Source organism: Salvelinus fontinalis, chromosome 2 (genome assembly GCF_029448725.1).
Source record: "Salvelinus fontinalis isolate EN_2023a chromosome 2, ASM2944872v1, whole genome shotgun sequence".
NCBI lineage: Eukaryota > Metazoa > Chordata > Actinopteri > Salmoniformes > Salmonidae > Salvelinus > Salvelinus fontinalis.
This window is the reverse complement of record NC_074666.1, coordinates 100,639,171-100,653,265: the sequence shown is the minus strand read 5'-3', so window position 1 is coordinate 100,653,265 and position 14,095 is coordinate 100,639,171.

The following is a 14,095-nucleotide window of genomic DNA, read 5'->3' as shown; positions in this document are numbered from 1 at the left end:
CAGGAGATAGACTAGTGTCCTGTCCAGAGAGGGGTCTGTACATCAAACTGTCTCACTACAGAAACAGGAGATAGACTTGTGTCCTGTCCAGTGGGTGTACTGTACATCAAGCTGTCTCACTACAGAAACAGGAGATAGACTAGTGTCCTGTCCAGTGGGTGTACTGTACATCAAGCTGTCTCACTACAGAAACAGGAGATAGACTAGTGTCCTGTCCAGGGAGTGTACTGTACATCAAGCTGTCTCACTACAGGAACAGGAGATAGACTGGTGTCCTGTCCAGTGGGTGTACTGTGCATCAAGCTGTCTCACTACATAAACAGGAGATAGACTAGTGTCCTGTCCAGTGGGTGTACTGTACATCAAGCTGTCTCACTACAGAAACAGGAGATAGACTAGTGTCCTGTCCAGTGGGTGTACTGTACATCAAGCTGTCTCACTACAGAAACAGGAGATAGACTAGTGTCCTGTCCAGGGAGTGTACTGTACATCAAGCTGTCTCACTACAGAAACAGGAGATAGACTAGTGTCCTGTCCAGGGAGTGTCCTGTACATCAAGCTGTCTCACTACAGAAACAGGAGATAGACTAGTGTCCTGTCCAGGGGGTGTACTGTACATCAAGCTGTCTCACTACAGAAACAGGAGATAGACTAGTGTCCTGTCCAGTGGGTGTACTGTACATCAAGCTGTCTCACTACAGAAACAGGAGATAGACTAGTGTCCTGTCCAGTGGGTGTACTGTACATCAAGCTGTCTCACTACAGGAACAGGAGATAGACTAGTGTCCTGTCCAGTGGGTGTACTGTACATCAAGCTGTCTCACTACAGGAACAGGAGATAGACTAGTGTCCTGTCCAGGGAGTGGTCTGTACATCAAACTGTCTCACTACAGAAACAGGAGATAGACTAGTGTCCTGTCCAGGGAGTGGTCTGTACATCAAGCTGTCTCACTACAGAAACAGGAGATAGACTAGTGTCCTGTTCAGGGGGTGTCCTGTACATCAAGCTGTCTCACTACAGAAACAGGAGATAGACTAGTGTCCTGTCCAGTGGGTGTACTGTACATCAAGCTGTCTCACTACAGAAACAGGAGATAGACTAGTGTCCTGTCCAGGGAGTGTACTGTACATCAAGCTGTCTCACTACAGGAACAGGAGATAGACTAGTGTCCTGTCCAGGGAGTGTACTGTACATCAAGCTGTCTCACTACAGAAACAGGAGATAGACTAGTGTCCTGTTCAGGGGGTTTCCTGTACATCAAGCTGTCTCACTACAGAAACAGGAGATAGACTAGTGTCCTGTCCAGGGGGTGTACTGTACATTAAGCTGTCTCACTACAGAAACAGGAGATAGACTAGCGTCCTGTCCAGTGGGTGTACTGTACATCAAGCTGTCTCACTACAGAAACAGCAGATAGACTAGTGTCCTGTCCAGTGGGTGTACTGTACATTAAGCTGTCTCACTACAGAAACAGGAGATAGACTAGTGTCCTGTCCAGTGTGTGTACTGTACATTAAGCTGTCTCACTACAGAAACAGGAGATAGACTAGCGTCCTGTCCAGGCGGTGTACTGTAGATAGACTAGTGTCCTGTCCAGGCGGTGTACTGTAGATAGACTAGCGTCCTGTCCAGGCGATGTACTGTAGATAGACTAGTGTCCTGTCCAGGCGGTGTACTGTAGATAGACTAGTGTCCTGTCCAGGCGGTGTACTGTAGATAGACTAGTGTCCTGTCCAGGCGGTGTACTGTAGATAGACTAGTGTCCTGTCCAGGCGGTGTACTGTAGATAGACTAGTGTCCTGTCCAGGCGGTGTACTGTAGATAGACTAGCGTCCTGTCCAGGCGGTGTACTGTAGATAGACTAGCGTCCTGTCCAGGCGGTGTACTGTAGATAGACTAGCGTCCTGTCCAGGCGGTGTACTGTATTAAAACTGATGTACAGGACACCGCCTGGACAGGACACTAGTCCATCTGCAGTACACCGCCTGGACAGGACGCTAGTCTATCTACACAAAGTGTTTTTCTAAAATCTGATCTAACAGTACCACTGTAGATAGACTAGTGTCCTGTCCAGGCGGTGTACTGTAGATAGACTAGTGTACTGTCCAGGCGGTGTACTGTAGATAGACTAGTGTCCTGTCCAGGCGGTGTACTGTAGATAGACTAGCGTCCTGTCCAGGCGGTGTGTACTGTACATCAAGCTGTCTCACTACAGAAACAGGAGATAGACTAGTGTCCTGTCCAGGCGGTGTACTGTAGATAGACTAGTGTCCTGTCCAGGCGGTGTACTGTAGATATACTAGCGTCCTGTCCAGGCGGTGTACTGTAGATAGACTAGCGTTCTGTCCAGGCGGTGTACTGTAGATAGTACTGTACATTAAGCTGTCTCACTACAGAAACAGGAGATAGACTAGTGTCCTGTCCAGGCGGTGTACTGTAGATAGACTAGTGTCCTGTCCAGGCGGTGTACTATAGATAGACTAGCGTTCTGTCCAGGCGGTGTACTGTAGATAGACTAGTGTCCTGTCCAGGCGGTGTACTGTAGATAGACTAGTGTCCTGTCCAGGCGGTGTACTGTAGATAGACTAGTGTCCTGTCCAGGCGGTGTACTGTAGATAGACTAGCGTCCTGTCCAGGCGGTGTACTGTAGATAGACTAGTGTCCTGTCCAGGCGGTGTACTGTAGATAGACTAGCGTCCTGTCCAGGCGGTGTACTGTAGATAGACTAGTGTCCTGTCCAGGCGGTGTACTGTAGATAGACTAGCGTCCTGTCCAGGCGGTGTACTGTAGATAGACTAGTGTCCTGTCCAGGCGGTGTACTGTAGATAGACTAGCGTCCTGTCCAGGCGGTGTACTGTAGATAGACTAGTGTCCTGTCCAGGCGGTGTACTGTAGATAGACTAGTGTCCTGTCCAGGCGGTGTACTGTAGATAGACTAGTGTCCTGTCCAGGCGGTGTACTGTAGATAGACTAGTGTCCTGTCCAGGCGGTGTACTGTAGATAGACTAGTGTCCTGTCCAGGCGGTGTACTGTAGATAGACTAGTGTCCTGTCCAGGCGGCGTACTGTAGATAGACTAGTGTCCTGTCCAGGCGGTGTACTGTAGATAGACTAGTGTCCTGTCCAGGCGGTGTACTGTAGATAGACTAGCGTCCTGTCCAGGCGGTGTACTGTAGATAGACTAGTGTCCTGTCCAGGCGGTGTACTCTAGATAGACTAGTGTCCTGTCCAGGCGGTGTACTGTAGATAGACTAGTGTCCTGTCCAGGCGGTGTACTGTAGATAGACTAGTGTCCTGTCCAGGCGGTGTACTGTAGATAGACTAGTGTCCTGTACATCAGTTTTAACACAGATTCGCATTGAGGTATTTTTCTCCAACGTTGTTTTCTCTCTTCACAGTTTCTATTGGTTCAGAAAGTGTTGTAACTCAGGTAAATATGTGCAACACAAAACACATCAAAGGGAATACGTGTTAAAACATGTTACTGCGCTTATTGCAGACACACCTACGAGTGAAATGTCTGAGTGAGCACTTTCCCACATTATTCGAAGTGAACTGCCCCTTTTGTAAAGTTAGAACAGTCAGTCGCTAGTGTATACTTATGGATACATTGACACAGAACTTTATCCCGACAACCAAATTGTAGCTTTTGGACTAGCCCAATGAATAGGCCTATCAGACCGGTGGGATACCATTGCACCAGTCATAAACAGGTAGTTTATGTGTATTTTAACATTCAAATCAAATTCATATAGTCCTTCGTACATCAGCTGATATCTCAAAATCTGATCTAACAGTACCACAAAGTGTTTTTCTAAAATCTGATCTAACAGTACCACAAAGTGTTTTTCTAAAATCTGATCTAACAGTACCACAAAGTGTTTTTCTAAAATCTGATCTAACAGTACCACAAAGTGTTTTTCTAAAATCTGATCTAACAGTACCATAAAGTGTTTTTCTAAAATCTGATCTAACAGTACCACAAAGTGTTTTTCTAAAATCTGATCTAACAGTACCACAAAGTGTTTTTCTAAAATCTGATCTAACAGTACCACAAAGTGTTTTTCTAAAATCTGATCTAACAGTACCACAAAGTGTTTTTCTAAAATCTGATCTAACAGTACCATAAAGTGTTTTTCTAAAATCTGATCTAACAGTACCACAAAGTGTTTTTCTAAAATCTGATTTGGATATATTTGGCTTCATAACATTTAGCGTTTAAACTTTTTCAGGATGAGAAAAACACATTTCTGCTAAGTGGCCAACACAGTGTGACATACACAGAAAAAATTGCCTAAATGTAGGTTTTTTTTTTTTTTTTACCTCAACACAGTGAGAAATGCACAGAAACAATAGCCTAATGTAGGCTGATTTTTACCCCAACACAGTGTGAATTACTCATATAAACAATAGCCTAAATGTAGGTGGATTTTCCCCTCTGGTGTCCTTTGACAGCTCTTTGGTCTTGGCCATAGTGGAGTTTGGAGTGTGACTGTTTGAGGTTGAGGACAGGTGTCTTTTATACTGATAACAAGTTCAAACAGGTGCCATTAATACAGGTAACGAGTGGAGGACAGAGGAGCCTCTTAAAGAAAAAGTTACAGGTCTGTGAGAGCCAGAAATCCTGCTTGTTTGTAGGTGACCAAATACTTATTTTCCACCATAATTTGCAAATAAATTCATAAAAAATTGTACAATGTGATTTTCTCGATTTTTTTTCTTCTCATTTTGTCTGTCATAGTTGAAGTGTACCTATGATGAAAATTACAGGCCTCTCTCATCTTTTTAAGTGGGAGAACTTGCACAATTGGTGGCTGACTAAATACTTTTTTGCCCCACTGTATATATAGAAAGTATTCAGACCCCAGAAAGTGTTCAGACCCCTTGACTTATTCCACATTTTGTTGTGTTACTGTTATTGTTATTGCACACAGGGTGAGTTCGTGTTATGTTATGCAAATATTTACTCCTGAACATATTTAGATTTACCATAATAAAGGGGTTGAATACTTATTGACTCAAGACATTTCAGCTTTTCATTTTTAATTCATTTTTAAACATTTCTAAAAACATAATTCCACTTTGACATTTTGGGGTGTTGTGTATAGGCCAGTGACAAAACTCTCAATTTAATCTATTTAAATTCAGGCTGTAACACAACAAAATATAGAAAAAGTCAAGGGGCGTGAATACTTTCTGAAGGTACTCAATATTGCCTCCTCCATTGAGAAATATATACAGTACCTTCAGAAATGATTCATATTCCTCAAAGTATCCCACATGTTGTTTTGTTACAGCCTGAATTTAAAATGTATTAAATTACTCCATAATGAAAAAGTGAAAACATGCTTTTCGATTTTTTTGAAAATGTATTGCAAATTAAATAAATATATCTCCTTTACATAACTATTCACACCCCTGTCAATACATGTTAGAATCACCTTTTGTTATTTCTGTCGCTTTCCTCATCCTCAGATGAGGTGAGGAGAGAAGGATCTTCTGACCAAAATGCGGAGTCAGGGAAATATGCCATCTTTATTACAAATAAGACGTCGACTAAACAAAACAAAAACACTTTCAAAACTTACAAAATAACAAAACGTAACGAACGGAACCTGAACATAAACTTACATAGACAAACGTAAACTCACGAACAGGAACGTTACATCGAAACGTACGAACAGCCAAACAGTCCCGATAGTGAATAACATCGAACACAACGAAGACATCACAGGAGACAATCACCCACAAACAAACAGTGAGAATGCCCTACCTAAATATGACTCTTGATTAGAGGAAAATGCAAACCACCTGCCTCTAATCAAGAGCCATACCAGGTAACCCAAAACCAACATAGAAACAGATAACATAGACTGCCCACCCAAAACACATGCCCTGACCATAAACACATAAAAACAACATAAAACAGGTCAGGACTGTTACACCTTTGATTCTAAGGAGTCTTTCTGGATAAGTCTCTAAGAGCTTTGAACACCTGGATTGTACAATATTTGCACATTATTCTGACTTAGAATATGTGGACAACTACAAATACCTAGATGTCTGGTTAGACTGTAAACTCTCCTTCCAGACTCACATTAAGCATCTCCAATCCAAATTTAAATCTAGAATCTGCTTCCTATTTCGCAACAAAGCATCCTTCACTCATGCTGCCAAACATACCCTCGTAAAACTGACTATCCTACCGATCCTTGACTTCAACGATGTCATTTACAAATTAGCCTCCAACACTCTACTCATCAAATTGGATGTAGTCTATCACAGTGCCATCCGTTTTGTCACCAAAGCCCCATATACTACCCACCACTGCGACCTGTATGCTCTCGTTGGCTGGCCCTCGCTTCATATTCGTCGCCAAACCCACTGGCTCCAGGTCATCTATAAGTCTTTGCTAGGTAAAGCCCCGCCTTATCTCAGCTCACTGGTCACCATAGCAGCACCCACCCGTAGCACGTGCTCCAGCAGGTATATTCCACTGGTCACCCTCAAAGCCAACTCCTCATTTGTCCGCCTTTCCTTCCAGTTCTCTGCTGCCAATGACTGGAACGAACTGCAAAAAACACTGAAGCTGGATTCTTATATCTCCCTCACTAACTCTAAGCATCAGCTGTCAGAGCAGTTTACAGATCATTGCACCTGTACATAGCCCATCTGTAAATAGCCCACCCAACTACCTCATCCCCATGTTGTTACTATTTTTTTTGCTCCTTTTGCTCCTTTGCACCCCAGTACCTCTACTTGCACATTCATCTTCACATCTTCTATCACTCCAGTGTTTAATTGCTAAATTGTAATTATTTCGCCACTATGGCCTATTTATTGCCTTACCTCCCTAATCTTACTACATTTGCACACACTGTATATATACTTTTCTATTGTGTTATTGACTGTACGTTTGTTTATTCCACGTGTAACTCCGTGTTGTTTGTGTTGCACTGCTTTGCTTTATCTTGGCCAGGCCGCAGTTGTAAATGAGAACTTGTTCTCAACTGGCCTACCTGGTTAAATAAAGGTGAAAAAAATATTCAACCTCTGTCAAGTTGGTTGTTGATCACTGCTAAACAGCAAACAGCCATTTTCAAGTATTGACACATTTATTTAAGTCAACACTGTAACTAGGCCCCTCAGGAACATTCACTGTCTTCTTGGTAAGAAACTCCATTGTAGATTTGGCCTTGTGTTTTAGGTTATTGCCCTGCTGAATGGTGAATTTGCCTCCCAGTGTCTGTTGGAAAGCAGACTGAATCAGGTTTTCCTCTAGGATTTTGACTGTGCTTTTTATCCTAAAATACTCACTAATCCTTGCCGATGACAAGCATGCCCATAACATAATGCAGCCCCCACCGTGCTTGAAAATATGAAGAGTGATACTCAGTGATGTGTTGTGTTGATTTGCCCCAAACATAACGCTTTGTATTCAGGACGTAAAGTACTGTCACGACTTCCGCCGAAGTCGGCCCTTCTCCTTGTTCCGGTGGTGTTCGGCGGTCGACGTCGCCGGCTTTCTAGTCACCATCGATCCACTTTTCAGTTTCGTTTTGTTTTGTCTGTATTATCCACACCTGTTTTCAATTCCCCCATCATGTTCCCTATTTAACCCTCTTGCTTTCATTTCTGTTTTGTCGGTGATTGTTTATTACGTTAGTGGTTGTTGTTAGTTCTGTTTTTTCCCTTTGTGGATTTTTTTGCTGTATTTTGAGTAAACGTTTTATGTTTCGCTCAAACACCTGTGTCCTGCATTTGACTCTGTTACTTCGCTGCACACAACCCTGACAAGTACATTTCTTTGTCACATTTTTTGCAGTTTTACTTTAGTGCCTTATTGCTTTAGTTCCTTATTGCAAACAGGATGCATGTCTTGAAAATTGAATTTTTCTGTACATGCTTCCTTCTTTTCACTCATTTTGTCTATAACACACATTTTGTCTATAAAGTGGTTTGTCTCTACCAGTGATCTGTCTATAAAGTGGTTTGTCTCTACCAGTGATCTGTCTATACCAGTGGTTTGTCTATATGTTACGAGAATGTCTATCTCAGTGTTCTAACTGAACTATTTTATATCTCTGTCTAAATTCCTGAAGGTTGTAAATCTCCATGTAACGGTGTTCCTCCCCCTCTTCATGCGAAGAGGAGGAGTAGTGATTCGACCAACATGCAGCGGGTTGTGAATACACAATGATACTTTATTACCAAGACGAAACTAAACACACGAAGAACACTTGACAATTTTACAAAACAACAAAACGAAATAGACAGACCTAAACGAGAGTACTTACATAAAACACGAAGCACGTAGGAACAGGTACAGACTATACCAAACGAACGAACAAACGCTACAGTCCCGTGTGGTGCGCAGACACAGACACGGACGACAATCACCCACAAACAAACAGTGAGAACACCCTACCTTAATATGACTCTAAATTAGAGGAAAACGCAAAACACCTGCCTCTAATTAAGAGCCATACCAGGCAACCCAAAACCAACATAGAAACAGAAAACATAGACTGCCCACCCAAAACTCACGCCCTGACCATCACACACATACAAAACAACAGAAAACAGGTCAGGAACGTGACACTCCAGTTCAAAGAAATAGACAAAGTCTCAGCCTGCAATAGATCAATCCTTTATTCAGAGAGCGCTCCATATATCTCTCGTCCCCGGTTAATCCCAGGACCTCCTTAGAGGTTTTACCTCTCATTGCGTACTCTTGACAAATCTAGACTATCTCATACAGTAGTTTATATTGGTAATGGCCTTAACTACCACAAGTCATTAAGGACCCGTCCCCTCTGTTCTGAGATCTGTCACCCAATGACGCCAACACTAACATAGATACTTTTGTATTTAAACTTTCTCTACATTAGATTATATGGACGGTATACCCGATACAAATCAATACTGTTAGTTTTAAGAATCAAGCTTTTTCCCACTCTATTTTGACTAATGCTCTAGAGGAATTTAATTCAGTCCATTAAAGTAAAATTTTAAGCGAGTTTTTAAACTTAACCCCCAAACTAATGAATAAAGATTACTGACCTTATCCTTGCAGCTGAGATTCAAATGTTGGTTGGATCTCGCCACCGTTTCTATCGTTTCAGTGCGCCACCGGCCTGTAAAGAACCCTCAGAATGGGGCCAGGTCTTTTATCTACGGATATTTCATCCGCCCGTGCACGGTATCAGTGTCCCCTGAAACGACAGCAACAGGTATTGAGATCCGGCTCGAAGGACCAAATTGTCACGAGAATTTCTAAAAAAGTCTCAGCCTGCAATAGATCAATCCTTTATTCAGAGAGCGCTTGCCCCCCTAGTGCAGAGCAAGTCTTTTTACACACGCACACGCACACGCACACGCACACAGCACAGAGAGACACAGGCTGGTCAGGGGAAAACGTGGATGAGAAGGAGGGTCACTAAGGGAAAACCACAACACAGTGATCAGGTATCTAACTAAACAGGTGTGCTGTCATTTTAAAGCCCAGTTTTACCTGGATGTTTCTTATCATAGGCTACTCCCTGCTCAGGCAGGCAGTATTTTTCCCACTACCCCCATACAGAGTTATCTCGTCTCTCATATCTCATATTTCATCCGCCCGTGCACGGTATCAGTGTCCCCTGAAACGACAGCAACAGGTATTGAGATCCGGCTCGAAGGACCAAATTGTCACGAGAATTTCTAAAAAAGTCACAGCCTGCAATAGATCAATCCTTTATTCAGAGAGCGTTTGCCCCCCTAGTGCAGAGCAAGTCTTTTTACACACACACACACACACACACACACACACACACACACACACACACACACACACACACACACACACACACACACACACACACACACACACACACACACACACACACACACACACACACACACACACACACACACACACACACACACACAGGCTGGTCAGGGGAAAACGTGGATGAGAAGGAGGGTCACTAAGGGAAAACCACAACACAGTGATCAGGTATCTAACTAAACAGGTGTGCTGTCATTTTAAAGCCCAGTTTTACCTGGATTTTTCTATTCATAGGCTACTCCCTGCTCAGGCAGGCAGTATTTTTCCCACTACCCCCATACATAGTTATCTCGTCTCACAGTTGCACCCTGCTTGCATAGTTACAAAAGAATACAATGCCCTGGTTATAATTCTATCCAAGCTACACACATCATCTGATTATATTCTTACGATTCTAACACATTTCACACAGTTATACAGTTTCAGGGTGGAATACTTTAGTCATTATCTTAAAAATACAAATTCTTCTATCACTATACTAGTGGTATATCTATACCAGTGGTCTGTGTACCAGTAGTCTGTCTATACCAGTGGTATTGTCTATACCAGTGGTCTGTCTATACCAGTGGTCTGTCTATACCAGTGGTCTGTCTATACCAGTGGTCTGTCTATACTAGTGGTATTTCTATACCAGTGGTCGGTCTGTACCAGTGGTCTGTCTATACCAGTGGTCTGTCTATACCAGTGGTTTGTCTATACCAGTGGTCTGTCTATACTAGTGGTATTTCTATACCCGTGGTTGGTCTGTACCAGTGGTCTGTCTATACCAGTGGTCTGTCTATACCAGTGGTCTGTCTATACCAGTGGTATATCTATACTAGTGGTATGTCTATACGAGTGGTCTGTCTATACCAGTGGTCTGTCTATACCAGTGGCCTGTTTATACCAGTGGTCTGTCTATACCAGTAATCTCTTTATACCAGTGGTCTGTCTATACCAGTGGTCTGTCTATACCAGTGGTTCTGTCTATACCAGTAGTCTGTCTATACTAGTGGTCTGTCTATACCAGTGGTCTGTCTATACCAGTGGTTCTGTCTATACCAGTGGTTTCTCTATACCAGTGGTCTGTCTGTACCAGTAGTCTGTCTATACCAGTGGTCTGTCTACACTAGTGGTCTGTCTATACCAGTGGTCTGTCTACACTAGTGGTCTGTCTAAACCAGTGGTCTGTCTATACTAGTTGTCTGTTTATATTAGTGTTCTGTCCATACCAGTGGTTTGTCTATACCAGTGGTCTGTCTATACCAGTGGTCTGTCTTTACCAGTGGTCTGTCTATACCAGTGGCCTGTTTATACCAGTGGTTTGTCTATACCAGTGGTCTGTCTAAACCAGTGGCCTGTCTATACCAGTGGTTTGTCTATACCAGTGGCCTGTTTATACCAGTGGCCTGTTTATACCAGTGGCCTGTTTATACCAGTGGTCTGTCTATACCAGCGGTCTGTCTATACCAGTGGTATATATATACCAGTGGTCTGTCTATACCAGTGGTCTGTCTATACCAGTGGTATATATATACCAGTGGTCTGTCTATACCAGTGATATATATCTACCAGTGGTCTGTCTATACCAGTGGTCTGTCTATACCAGTGGTATATATATACCAGTGGTCTGTCTATACCAGTGGTCTGTCTATACCAGTGGTCTGTCTGTACCAGTGGTTTGTCCATACCAGTGGTCTGTCTATACCAGTGGTCTGTCTATACCAGTGGTATATATATACCAGTGTTCTTTCTATACCAGTGGTCTGTCTATACCAGTGGTCTGTCTATGCCAGTGGTCTGTCTGTACCAGTGGTCTGTCTATACCAGTGGTATATATATACCAGTGGTCTGTCTATACCAGTGGTCTGTCTATACCAGTGGTATATATATACCAGTGGTCTGTCTATACCAGTGGTCTGTCTATACCAGTGGTCTGTCTATACCAGTGGTATATCTATACCAGTGGTCTGTCTATACCAGTGGTTCCTAACTGTGGGGACCCACATCTGGGTTGTTTCTCTGGCAAGGGTGGGTCGCATCACGGGATGACCTTTTTCGTGCATCGTTTAAAATAATTTCATTATTATACAGTCAATTTCTTAATATTGGTCAGAAGTAATGTAAAAGAACCAGTATTCAGAGTCATAGAGCTGATGTAGGATCAGGTCCCCCCTGTCCATGTAATCTAAAAGGACCAGTATTCAGTCATAGAGCTGGTCTAGGATCAGGTCCCCCCTGTCCATGTAATCTAAAAGAACTAGTATTCAGAGTCATAGAGCTGATGTAGGATCAGGTCCCCCCTGTCCATGTAATCTAAAAGGACCAGTATTCAGTCATAGAGCTGGTCTAGGATCAGGTCCCCCCTGTCCATGTAATCTAAAAGAACCAGTATTCAGAGTCATAGAGCTGATGTAGGATCAGGTCCCCCCTGTCCATGTAATCTAAAAGGACCAGTATTCAGAGTCATATAGCTGGTCTAGGATCAGGTCCTCCCTGTCCATGTAATCTAAAATAACCAATATTCAGTCATAGAGCTGGTCTAGGATCAGGTCCCCCCTGTCCATGTAATCTAAAAGGACCAGTATTCAGTCATAGAGCTGGTCTAGGATCAGGTCCCCCTGTCCATGTAATCTAAAAGGACCAGTATTCAGAGTCATAGAGTAGGAGCGCTGATCTAGTATCAGGTCCCCTTGTCCCTGTAATCTTATTCATTATGATTCTAAGGATTAAAACTGATCCTAGATCATAACACTGACGCAGAGACGCTTTATGAATCGAGGAGGCAGAAAGTAGGTATGGAACACAGCCAAGCCCAGCCCAGGATTAGGATTACTTTCAGTTCAATTTCCTGAACACTCTGGGCTCTTCATGGGTAGTCCTGCCCCCAGAGTAAATAACACACACACACACACACACACACACACACACACACACACACACACACACACACACACACACACAACAAAGCTTGCAGATCATCCAATCAACTTCTCACACGGCCTCATACAGATCTACACGGACATCGAGCCCCAGAAAATAGAGATTACATTTATTTTAAAACACCAGGTACTGTGATTTTTTTTATGTAGTTTTTTGTGATCTTGTCTGTCCTTACTAAACAAGTTAGGTCTGTTCTGTCCTTACTAAACAAGTTAGGTCTGTTCTGTCCTTACTAAACAAGTTAGATCTAGCCTGTGATGTATATTTGTGTGGGTCTGAAGAATATGCCCAAATCTAGTTGACAATTAACAACTTGATACTTCATTAGATCTAATTTGAGTTTATTGTTTATGTTCAGATACACCAACAGTTATAATCTAACAAGCTAAGGACATGATTCAAAATAAATTATATATACACTACCGGTCAAAAGTTTTAGAACACCTACTCATTCAAGGTTTTTTCTTTATTTTTACTATTTTCTACATTGTAGAATAATAGTGAAGACATCAAAACTATGAAATAACACATTTGGAATCATGTAGTAACCATAACAGTGTTAAACAAATCAAAATATATGTTATATTCGTAAAAGTAGCCACCCTTCATCTTTTATTTAACTAGACAAGTCAGTTAAGAAACAAATTCTTATTTACAATGATGGTCTACCCCCCACCAAACCCAGATGACACTGGGCCAGTTGTGCACTGCCCTATGGTACTCCCAATCACAGCTGGATGTGATTCAGCCTGGATTCGAACCAAGGACTGTAATGTACACTCTTGGCATTACAAAAAAATAAATAACATCATTTCACTTTGACATTATGGGGTATTATGTTTAGGCCAGTGACACAACAAAATCTTAATGTAATCCATTTTGAATTCAGACTGTAACACAGCAAAATGTGGAAAACGTCAAGGGGTGTGAATAATTTCTGAAGGCACTGTATATGTCGGCAGTTATGAGCAAATGACCACGATAGGCTAAATTAAAGGCTATAATATATTGATAAGAATTGATTTGTATAATGTATGCCTTATAGCTCGAATATTTAATGGTGAAACTTCCATGTACGTTTGTGGTATTACAACATACACTACCGAAGTTACTTCAAAAAAGAGAAAAGGGTTGATAACCTTCACCGTAGCTCCAACATCTGGGCCCGTGTTCTAAAAGCATCTCCGACTAGTGCTGGTCTAGGATCAGGTCCCCCCTGTCCATGTAATGTAAAATAACCAGTATTCAGTCATAGTGCTGGTCTAGGATCAGGTACCCCTGTCCATGTAATGTAAAATAACTAGTATTCAGTCATAGTGCTGGTCTAGGATCAGGTCCCCCCTG